This window comes from Nilaparvata lugens, chromosome 13 (genome assembly GCF_014356525.2).
Source record: "Nilaparvata lugens isolate BPH chromosome 13, ASM1435652v1, whole genome shotgun sequence".
Classification (NCBI taxonomy): Eukaryota; Metazoa; Arthropoda; class Insecta; order Hemiptera; family Delphacidae; genus Nilaparvata; species Nilaparvata lugens.
In genome coordinates this window covers 19,183,028-19,194,560 of record NC_052516.1, presented here as the reverse complement: position 1 = coordinate 19,194,560, position 11,533 = coordinate 19,183,028, and the positions used below count along the sequence as shown (strand labels likewise).

Genomic DNA, 11,533 nt, shown 5'->3' with positions numbered 1-11,533 from the left:
TGCAGTGATAATTAAGTGTAATATTTAACTATAATTTGGTGTCATAATTCTTCTAAATTCAAAATTTCTAGCATATTATATTTTTGGACGAAAATTGAACTTAAACTTCTTACAGCAGAATCATAACCTATTTTTTTAACATTTCATTACCAAAATTTGGGAATCGAATAGTTGTGGGCCAAGCCTGTTGTTCCTTCCCAATCATATTTATATAATATGATTTGAGATTTTAACCACAAATAAATAATGAGACTGTGCTGATAATAAAGGAAAATACTGATAATGGATTTTGTTGTTCATTCATCTATTTTGCTAAAACATGTAATCAACATTGGCGCATTGTAATATACCAATGATGTCTTTAAAATGAAATGAAGCATAAGTTTTGATAATTTTGTCGCCAATGATATACTGATAGTATCTTCCAACAGTCAGCAATGCTTATCATTGCTCCCCATTCTACTAATGCTGACTGATTAAAGAGAATCTCATAGAACGTGTCTTCTTAGAGGCTGATACGGGTCATCTATTAAGCAATTTTCAACGTAATAGTATATTTCGCACCTAGGGCCGAAAATGAGACTTTTCCGGCTCGAAATCGGTTTTCAAGTCCGAGGCCGTAGGCCGAGGACTAGAAAAGATTGAGAGCCGGAAAAACATTTTTGCCCGTGGTGCGAACGCTATTTTTCGCCACACAGAGAAATAAACAATATATATGAGAATAATTGTTTATTAAGCAGTTCCGAAAACAAAAGTGGAAGGTCATAGCTCTAGCTATTAGTATAGTTATTAGTATCTAGTTATTAAAGTATAGAAAACTGAAGAATACATAATACTTGGAAACCTCACAGAATCATATTGATTTTTCCAATACATCAATAAATTTTAGTTCTATTAGGATCCTCCTCAATTTGAATCAGGCAGCCTCTTGTTTTCCCAATTCCAAAAAAAATACCTAAAATACTCGTTTCACTGGGAATTCGTGTCTGATAGTAGCCTACATTATAACTGAAGAATAAAAATTATTACTCATTTTATTGTGATCTATTCATGTTTTTCTTATGAAATTCAATAAATTATAGGCCTACAGCATGAAGACTATGTCCAATTCATTGTACTGGTGGCAAAATTTTACATTGAAAATAATTATTTGATAAAATCCAAGTTCAATAGTAATGAAAACAAATTCCTTCAAAAAATAATTGATAATAATACGTTTCGAGGGAAAAAATTAAGAACAAAAAAATGGGAAGCATCGGGGGATTTGAACCGAGGTACCATCGCTCCGTAAGCAAGCTTCTTACCGCTGCGCTACTTAGACGTTGGTAAATAGTAGTCTTATAACCTGCTGATAAAAATACACACTTTGGGCTATGGAACTTCAATTAGCCTACGGTAGCATAGATGAATTTGAACATTAATATTCTGAAAAATCTAGAAGGAAAATAGAAATTTGGGCTTCCAGGTGCACGAGATTGATATTTTTAGAATCTATGTTCAAAATTTGGAGATCTAAATCATTCCCGTTTTTCCGGTATGCAATCCACAAGTTGACATGTTTTGATGCGAACAAACACAACCCCACTCTCTCTTATTATATAGAAGAAGAAGATATCTTACCTCTATTTCATTCATCCAAATAAAATGATAGTATATTACTGCAGAATATTTTATTCAATTCTAGAAGCATAAACTGATTCTGTTTCATAAACTATTTGTTAAAACGTTCAGCACCATGGATATTGCCCAAGTAGTTCCAAAACTATCCACCAGGTTTTGTGATAAACGCAGTACTATGAGGTTTGAGGTTAGATTCTATTATACTCTGAAAATTGAATTTGAGTAGTTTATAATATCTTATTTGTATTTCATTCATCCAAATGAAATGATAGTATCTTATTGCAAAATACTTTATTCAATTCTAGAAGCATAAACTGATTCTGTTTCAAAAACTATTTTGTAAACCCGTTCATATCAAATCAGAATCAGCTGTTATTCAAGGTCATTTTACAGCCCTAGGGCCGTAAAGTTTTACCGGCCTGGTCGGAAAACAATCACTTTCGGCCACCATATGACGCACGTAAACCAGCTCATTACATCCAAGTGTGGCGAAAATAATTTTACTTTGAAGAGTTTATTGGTGATAATTAAGTTATTTTGTATCAAAAAAATCAGCTAAACTGTATTTCATGAATAAGCGTATATGAGAGAATTCTCAAGTTCTGCTTAGTTTTTTTAATTATATAAATTATTTTTGTTTCCTAACTTGTTTGTTTGACAGTTCTAATTTGCGATTCTATGGCCCTGTTGCACAAAAGCGGGTTAAATTTTAATCGTGATTAATTTCATGAAAACCAATCAAAGAAGGCTACTTCGAAGAGAAAGCTTCTCTGATTCGTTCTTGTGAAATTAATCACGATTAAAATTTAACCGGCACTATGCATATTAATGAAGATAGTGTAGTTTCATGACTGGTCAGAATGTAAGCTAAGCAAATTTTTTCAGAAACGGTTAAGAATATTTGAATACATTGAAGTTAGAACAATATATGGATATAGATTGAAATTATTTTATGAGGGTTATGCCCACAAGTCCAGGCTTGTGCTTGGTTAATGATGGGGATTATATTATGAGATTAATGAACCTATAGTTTTAGGTGGGTTTCATAGCACCGGGGAGTCAATTTTAAGGCTGTGCAAAGGCTAAAAATAAACTTTCTACTCGTGATATTTTTCTAAGATTTTTGATTTATATATCATCAAGCTATCAAAATGAAAGTTTTCTCAGAAAAACATTTTTTTCTGATCATTACTTTTTGAGATATGAGCGCCTGAAGTTTGCATTTTTAGGACAGAACATTTCAAATTCGGAAAGTTTTAAATCCATGAGATTCAGAGGATAGATTCTTCATGTTATTTTTGATCTAGTAAAACAAAAATTTTCTGAAAATATCAATTTTTGAAAAAGTTATTCAATTTACCAAAAATAACTCAACTAAAAGTTATTTTCAGTAAATTGAATAACTATCTTGTAAATTGATATTTTCAGAAAATTTTTGTTTTGCTAGATCAACAATACCATGAAGAATCTATCCTCTGAATCTCATGGATTTATAACTTTCTGAATTTGAAATGTTCTGTCCCAAAATTCAAACTTCAGGCGCTCATATCTCAAGAAGTTATGATCGGAAAAAATGTTTTCCTGAGAAAACTTTTCAATTTTAATAGCTTGATGATATACAAATCGAAAAACTTAGAAAAATATCACGAGTAGAAAGTTTATTTTTAGCCTTTGCACAGCCTTAAGATCATAACTATAGTTGGAGGAGCTGTCCTCATGCAGTCACCCTTCCAACGGGCGGACCGAAAGCTCGTCGCTTGAGATAGAAGGTTCCTAGTCTATAAAAATGAAAAAAAAACTATTAAGCAGGTTATCCATAGAAAAATGAATCACAAATATGGAGCATATGAATAAATACAGTCACGGCCTCACAAGTTGATCCCTGGACTGATCGCAGCACCACGATGCTACTATGCATAGCAATAACATAAGTCAACCAGCTGATGATCGCCAGCTTTTTTAATCAACCAGCAATAGCCTATACTATCGATAATCCTTTTTTATGTGAACCTGTTGTAGAAATCTATAAACATCTACAGTAAGGCGGGATGTACACCGGAGAAACGCATTTCGTTAAGCCCTCTTTCATGAAACTTGTTTCATGCAATCCGTTTCACTCGCGCATGCATACAAAAGAAACTTTCCCTGCTTAATCTTTATCAGTCGATTGCAAAGCAACTTTCGTTTCATGTTTCCTGAAACTTTTTTCACGAAACGCGTTTCTCCGGTGTGCATCCCGCCTAAGTAGTTCCTATTAAGTTAGGTAGTTATTAAGCTCCCAGTAAGTTAGGTATAGCAATGATCATAATACAGAAATACTATATTATCGGACACCAATTCAGATTATACAATTTTCAAGGTGATTTGAAAAACGTCAAATTTATAAATCTGAGATCATTTGAGTCTTACTCTATCTGGTAATAGTCAGTTTGAGTACAATCAAATCTAGACATTTTCATCAAATGCTAGACCGCACTTGAAGTGAACCAAACATTTTCTTTCAACAAATTTCCAAATTTTAAGGTTTTGATTAATATCCGGAAATAGCCATCAAACAAATCTGTCAGGGCCATCTAAAAGCTGACAGAAATTTGTTTTAAAATTCAATCCAACTGAAATCAAGTGAGAAAAATGTTGTAAGATAACTGCTCAACTTCTCTTTTAAACTATCCCAACAAAACCATGACATGACATACTTAACGTTAGGCGGTCTGTAATGAGAAAAAAAATCTGTATCCATTTTTTATTGTGACCATTGTGTCTATTTCATGAATGCATTTACAAACGGAATTACAGGTCAAATGGTATCAAAGTGTCCTCATTATTACTCTTATTTTCATTACCGTTCGCCTTCAGTATCATGCATGCAAATAATGCGTGAATCCGCAAATGCTAGTGTAAATAATGAAACGTAAATAATTTATTTATGTCAAATGTGCTGCTTAAGAGTTCCAAGATATTTTTATCGATTCCTTAATGTACATTATTGAAATGAAATTTTTAAAACATCTGAGTTCTCTTCAATAACAAATCAAGTTTTATTCAATGAAAACATTCACATAACAAATTCCGTTACACAAATGATATTACATACAGGCAATACCGGGTAGTCTATAACAATTCGTTTCTCTCTGACTCTCATCACTATCTCTCACCTAATTTTCTAGGGAGAATGAGGACCTTGAGTCGTGAATCCACCCTAAATAAAGCAATGAATCAGTCTCTCTTCGTCTTACAAACAATTGATTGAAAATCATTGATTCCAATTAAAATGAGGGGTGAATTTTCAGAATGTTATTACTGCAATATAATTTAAAGCTCCAAGAATTTTAGATCAGTGTTTTTCTGCATTAGAACAGATACCTATAGTGAGGTCTATCATTCGACAAAACAGATAGCACTATCCTTTTCTAGCTCCGCAACGTTGCCAAATCCGTTTTTAACAGAGTATAAAATATAATTAATCAAGGCAGACAAACGGCAACGCTGTCATCATATCTTTATCCACTGCCATTATAACGTGGACCTTACTATGGTAGTGCACTAGCCTATACTTTTTGAAGTGGAAACTTGTTGGAGATCGCTTTTCTTTAAATCTCTAGTCCCAAATCTCTCATTCTTAGTCCCAAAATTATTGATTTGGATCAAAATCATGGTTGGGTCCATACCATCCACCACCAAGTTTAATATTGTTTTATTCTGATGAAAGTAATAAGTTAGATTTGATAAATTATTATTCAAATTTATTCCCAGAAACAATACCTACAAATAAACAAACTGTACATGAGGTTGCAAAATTTAAAAATATTTTTGAATTAGATATCGAATAATACTTGAATATAATAAATACTCTTAGATCAATGTACTTTATCAATTGAACACTTCAATACTCGTAATATCCTAATCCTGGATTTTGAAACTGATTCTTATTTTAAATGTAGTGGCATTTATGGCCGTTTGCACAGTCAAAGCTTAAACTCGATTAAATCTGCTGGTGGTTTAAACTCAAAATGAAACACATTATAACAAACTAGACTTGATACGGATTTAATCCAGTTTAAAATGAAATTTAGTTTAAACTGTCACTGTGCAAACGGCCCTTAGAGCTATGAGTTGAATTTCATCATTGAGAACTTGAATTGTCGAGAAAATGTAAACAAAAATTAATAAAATATCTATTAATATCAATAATTCGACTTGTTGCACCATCTTTACAATATGAGAATTGAGAATAGAAAGAAATATGAAAATTTCATAAGATATTGGAAAATTCTTTCAGTGAAGGAATAATGATAATCTATTTCCTTGTCTTTATTCTTGGTGAATGGAAGATTGAGATTTAAAGCAAAGTACTATTTTGAAGTAAATATTAATTACGAGTTTGAAGAATAATTAAGATTGAATCAAACGTCACTGGAATTTCAAAATTAGTAATGTTCATTTTGTATATTTATTTTTACATTCATAGATGCATATCGTTGGTTACTCATTATGTATTTTATTAGTGTCATCATCTCATTGACATCAGAATTTCTACGCTGAATAGAAAACGTATTCAATCCTTTATGTAATGAATAAAATAAACACCAAATTATGAACATCGAGGCGGAAGTCGATACTCAATTAAATATTGATAACGAATCAACTATTAATATCGTTTCCTGTTAATCATTGATAAATAATTACACTACCATTGAATTAAGAATTGAATTAATTGGAGCAGAGCAATTATTTCAATTTAAATATTTGATTTGAAATGTTAATCTTATATTTGATGTTCAAAAGTAAATCAATTGTATTTGTAAATATAAATAATTGAGATACGGTAGCTTATTGTGGTTAGAGGAAAATAGCTTATTGTGGTTAGAGGAAAATCGTAATTAATCGTTGTCCTAATTTTCAAATAGTTCGTTGAAACTGAGGCTTTTTCGAGTTCAACAGGACTTCCCTAAATAAAAAGGGATTTATTTTTTTCATTCCTTTAGAGTTTGAAGAATAGATCTGATTAAGATTGAATCAAACGTATCTGGATGGAATTTCAAATTTAGAAAAATTCATCTACAGTACCTGTACTTTCATATGCCGTATATAAGCCTGCTTCAAATAATTTTTCTCAACTTTAAATAAGATATATTATACAGTTCGCGGTATGGAACCCTACCTGAAATAGCTGGGTATAGGTAATTATATTGCAAATAAAGTGCAGAATCAGGAATAATTTTCTTTCTGGTACACACATGTCCAGATTCAGTACCAAAAAATAACAGAACTTTGCCAATCGAGAAGTTTCATACAATATTTCTTGATAAATTCTCACTAGTCACAGATGAGTTCTATTTATATAAATAGAAATCGTACCTCAAATTTTGACATTCAATAACTTTTTTATGTGTGCACCGAATTTGACGATTTTTTAGTTGTGTTCATTACGTTCAGGACCAGGTTTACGGCCTATCAAATTTATAATCCGACTTCAAGACTCTTTCCTACGGTCCTTCAAAGTTTACATGCAATCCTTTTAGGAGAAGATTTGTAAGCTGACCACACAGAGAAATAAAAATCAGCTGTTATAATCATTGCGTCATCCAACAGCCGTCGGTTAGATAATAGACAAGAGTGCTTGCTGCTCCATAACCGCCCATGTATTTTATTCTCAACGCACCGATTAAAAACAAAATGACTGTTCTGTGTGTGTAACCATCCAGCAGTGAAGCTTCAGGTTGAAGACTTACATGCTATATATACTAAAATTATAAAATTTATATATTAAATGTTTGAGGAGAATAGAATCACTTTCCAAATAATAAGTAATGAAAAAATACAAACTATTGCACAACTAACTAAGAACATGGGTAGTCCATATTGAGATATAAATTTAAATACTGATTGTTGGATAATTTTCATAAAAATATAGTGATGCATCAGATTAAGCTAAGGCTAAGCACACCTGAGGAGGCGCGGCTTGTTGATACAAATTGTTGATCTTATGGAGATTGCCTTATCACACCGTTTCACGGCATGCCCGATTCAGTGTGTGTGTGTGTGTGTGTGAGGGGGGGGGAGTGCTTCCATTACAACCAATAAGCAAGAAGCACTTGGATGCAAAATGCTGTATCGCGCCTCCTCAGGTGTGCATCCAGCTAAAGTTTGTCATGAGATGCATTAACTATTTGGCGGTACGAAGTTCGCCGGGCCAGCTAGTTGTATAATAACTCTCATTTATCAGATCTATCAAGATTGTCGTAAACTTTGGGGGATTTTACCTCTATGATTGACCCTTATAGATTAAAAATGAAATATTGCAATTATTGTAAATATTGAAATGCTAATCAAATACCCTTTTATGTTCTAAATAAAATGAGATGAGACATCAAAACGTCCAAAAAATCGGCGTTGTCAGATTATTTGAAATTGCATCTTTCTCATGCACGCCCATGTGACTATTTAATGTGAAAACACAGACTATACGTTAACACTATGAAACTTTGTCACGTGTAATAATTATATTCAGTCACATGGGCATGACAATAGTATTCTACAATGTCAATATATAATGCAATACCACCCAATATTGAACACTGATACTTGATCAATAATTTTATTGGTAGCTAGAGTGTCAACTCTCAGCTTACTTTATTTGCAATATAGTTATTCCCCCTGTTGTCAATATTTACAGAAGAAGTTTTCAAGGTAGTTGATAGCATATTTTATCTCTACTCTCTAGCTGATATTATAGAATAGATATACGGCTGCCTTTAATTTTTCCTAGAGAGCAAAATTTGGGCGCAGTCGGCCCTCTCTTACACTCAACTCTGTATTACATATTATTATAATGATACAAAAAAAACAAGTAATATGATAAGAGAAGAGAAGGAAATAATTATCCAAGCCAGATGAATAAGTCACACAATATCTACTTATTTAAAATAAGATGAAACTTTTAATAATTGAGAATCAATTATAATTGAATAATTAAAAAAAATTGACTCTTAACATTTTGTTATGGAGTATTCTTTGTGGAATTTGACAAACCAGTTGCATAAATAGCCTACACGAATAGTATAATTTCGGTAATTTTACATTGATATTATTCCATTAGGATTTTCGCTCAATAATTTTTGTAATATATCATCATATTCATCAAGAGAAACCTGCCTCTCTCCACGAATAATTCTCAGATATCGCATCAATTGAAAAGTCTATTGACAATTGGACATTTTATTGACATAAATCAGCCTGCCGTTATTAATACATTGGCTGCCCCTTCTACAGAATAGAGAGTGATTCGAATTGTATTATGTGCATTGAAGGTGCCAAAGGTCGTCGAAACTTGATAGAGGACCTTTAACATCTGAACAGATAAGGGTTGTCTTGTTGTGGTCGAATTCAATCCGACTGATTGTCAGCATTTATTCGATTTGTCTCTCTCTCTCTCCGTGGTGGCTTCTGACTGAAGCGGTTTGGTGTGTCAAGTGCTGCTTCAATACTCACAAGTTGCATACCGTAGATTTTAATATACCCTCAGCCATAGTTAGGCTACTAACAAATCTTTACAAAGACAAGCCCTTCCAGTTACAAAGTGTTCTTCTAAATCATTATCTAAATTTAAAAGTTGCAACGGATAGATTGTAAATTTGAGCCTTCGAAAAGTTGAAAGTCAAATTCAAGCATGTGTTTCTGTAATTGTACCTGAACTGCACAAGGATCGTGGACAGTTGTGGGATTTTTTCAGTGAAACTCTTTGGTGTATTTTGTTGTGAAGCAGGTGAGTGTTGAGAGCTATTTTAGTTTATAAATCATTGGAATTTATGTTAGTTTTTTAATATTATATTTGGATTTTGTTGTACACAGAATGGATGTAACAATATTACATTTTGTTCTGCAATAAACTCTGATTATCTATTGATTAATTATCCAAGCCAGATGAATAAAACACACAAGATCTACTTATTTAAAATAAGATGAAACTTTGAATAATTGAGAATTAATTATAATTGAATAAATTAAAAATAATAACTCTTAACATTTTTGTTAAGTTTCAAAACTCATTTTATGAGTTTTCTTTGCGGAATGTGACGAACCAATTGCTTGAAGGGAATACATAAATAGGTACACTGAAATACGGTTTCAAGTCACTGAAGAAATTCAATCAACCGTTATAAACTTGAAAACTACTATAAGCGATGGTTCAGAACCCTCCTAAAACAATATGTACATTCGTTTCCATGATAGGATTAATCACTAAATATTTTTTAAATTTGTCCGTAACTTCAATTTTAAAGTTAGATTCTCTAACCACGTGTGAAGACCATGCATTAACTCCCTCCCCCAACCACTCAATTTTGTCACATTGATTTACATTTAATCAAGAAAAGTCATCAAATAACTTCTCTACAATTATGTAGTCGAAGTAACTGAATTTCATTTGTAACATTCTTTAGCCATGATTTCTTCAGTCCAAGATAGTTACAACTAGTACAAACGTTTTATATTGTTCAATTGAAATTCAATATTTAAGAGTCATAAAGAGTGTTTTTTTAAAGCCTCACGTGACTTGAGTGATGATTGAAACGCTTGTAGATTCTAATTTTGATTGTAGTCTGTAACTCACGTGTTTTTTTATTGAATCATTGCCAAAATTTGAAATAAATTTTCTCTTTGTTTCTGACTTTGTCTCTTCTTCCCACACAAAAATACTCTGCTCTTTTTAAAATATGAACCAAGTCATTCATCTCATTTTTTATAAAATTCAATAATCTTTCATGAAAAGCACTGTAATATGAATTAATAAAAACAATAAAAAATCTTGTAGTACCCTATATTATTAAAAACTTTAAAATATATATCAACGACTAGTTTCACTGTAATATAATATATTATAGATTATATCTATAGAAAAAAGGTTCTCATACACTAGATAGTTTTAATTAGGTACCTTCCAGATTGCTGTATTATCCTTGTTTTGTTTAGTGTAAGGTAGCCTTTTTCTTATAGACTTTGAGAACAGGCTTTGGATCTGAAAAACCACTTAATACAAATTATCGAGGTATATTAAAAATGTTAGCAGGTTTTCTAGAAGCTTGCCAATAATGTTCAATAAATTTATATCGTTTTCAAGGGTTTTCGAATTTCAAAAAAGTATTTTTATCTAAATTCCCTTAAAATCTATATCTTTCCTTGGGTAGGCGATCAAGACAAATGAAAGAGCTTTTGGGCTTGTTTACTTTAAATCTATTTTTATTAACTTGGAACATGAGACTGAACTAGAACCTAAAACTTCAGCTTCACAATCTTTCATGAACTTTCAGACCTTGGAGTCTAGAGAGCTTCAACCAGAATCACATAGAAAGAGAAAGCTGGCAAAATTTTAGTATAATCTCTGTTATTAATTTCAATTAAATGGTTGACTTTCAAACTTTGAAGTATTATGACGACTAAATATAAATATTTGCCAGAGTATCAATTCAATGTTTGTGAAGATAACTCAATGAAGATAACATAATCACGAAGAAGAACTGTATACCAGTAGCCTAGATATTTATTTTGATAAAATTACTATACGGTACTCGAAACTCATTACTATAATGAGGCCCACGTTAATAATGGCAGTGTTTGATTAGCAATAGTATTGCTATCCTTGTCTATCATTCAACAAAGCGGATAGCGCTATCTCTTTCTTGCTTTGCTCTGTTGCCAGATCGTCTTTTAACTATGTAGAATTGATAATTAATTAACAAAATATTTCATTTTGATTATGAAATTATTGAAAAATATAATTTCTTGCTTCATAAAATATAATTGAGTATTTTAAACGAGAATGAACAGTTATTACATCAATAAGCCTGTATCAGCTAACGTCTATAGAAGGCATTGACAAGACAGAGAATCGGCAACGTTGATCTCCTATCTTTCT

General features: G+C 31.8%; 1 protein-coding gene across 8 annotated transcripts in view; it reads left to right on the top strand.

Moving 5' to 3' along the window:
* Positions 1–8,978: 8,978 nt before the first annotated feature.
* The window catches only part of LOC111050986 (MFS-type transporter SLC18B1-like), a 29,764-nt gene continuing 27,209 nt past the window's right edge, over positions 8,979–11,533 (top strand). For 5 of the 8 annotated variants that reach the window (XM_039439987.1, XM_039439979.1, XM_039439986.1 and 2 more), the window contains exon 1: positions 9,008–9,385. The gene's annotated coding sequence lies outside the window, so the exon portion shown is untranslated. Of the gene's footprint in view, positions 9,386–11,533 lie in introns of all 8 variants that reach the window. The other 3 variants (XM_039439977.1, XM_039439985.1, XM_039439991.1) reach the window with 3 other exon arrangements.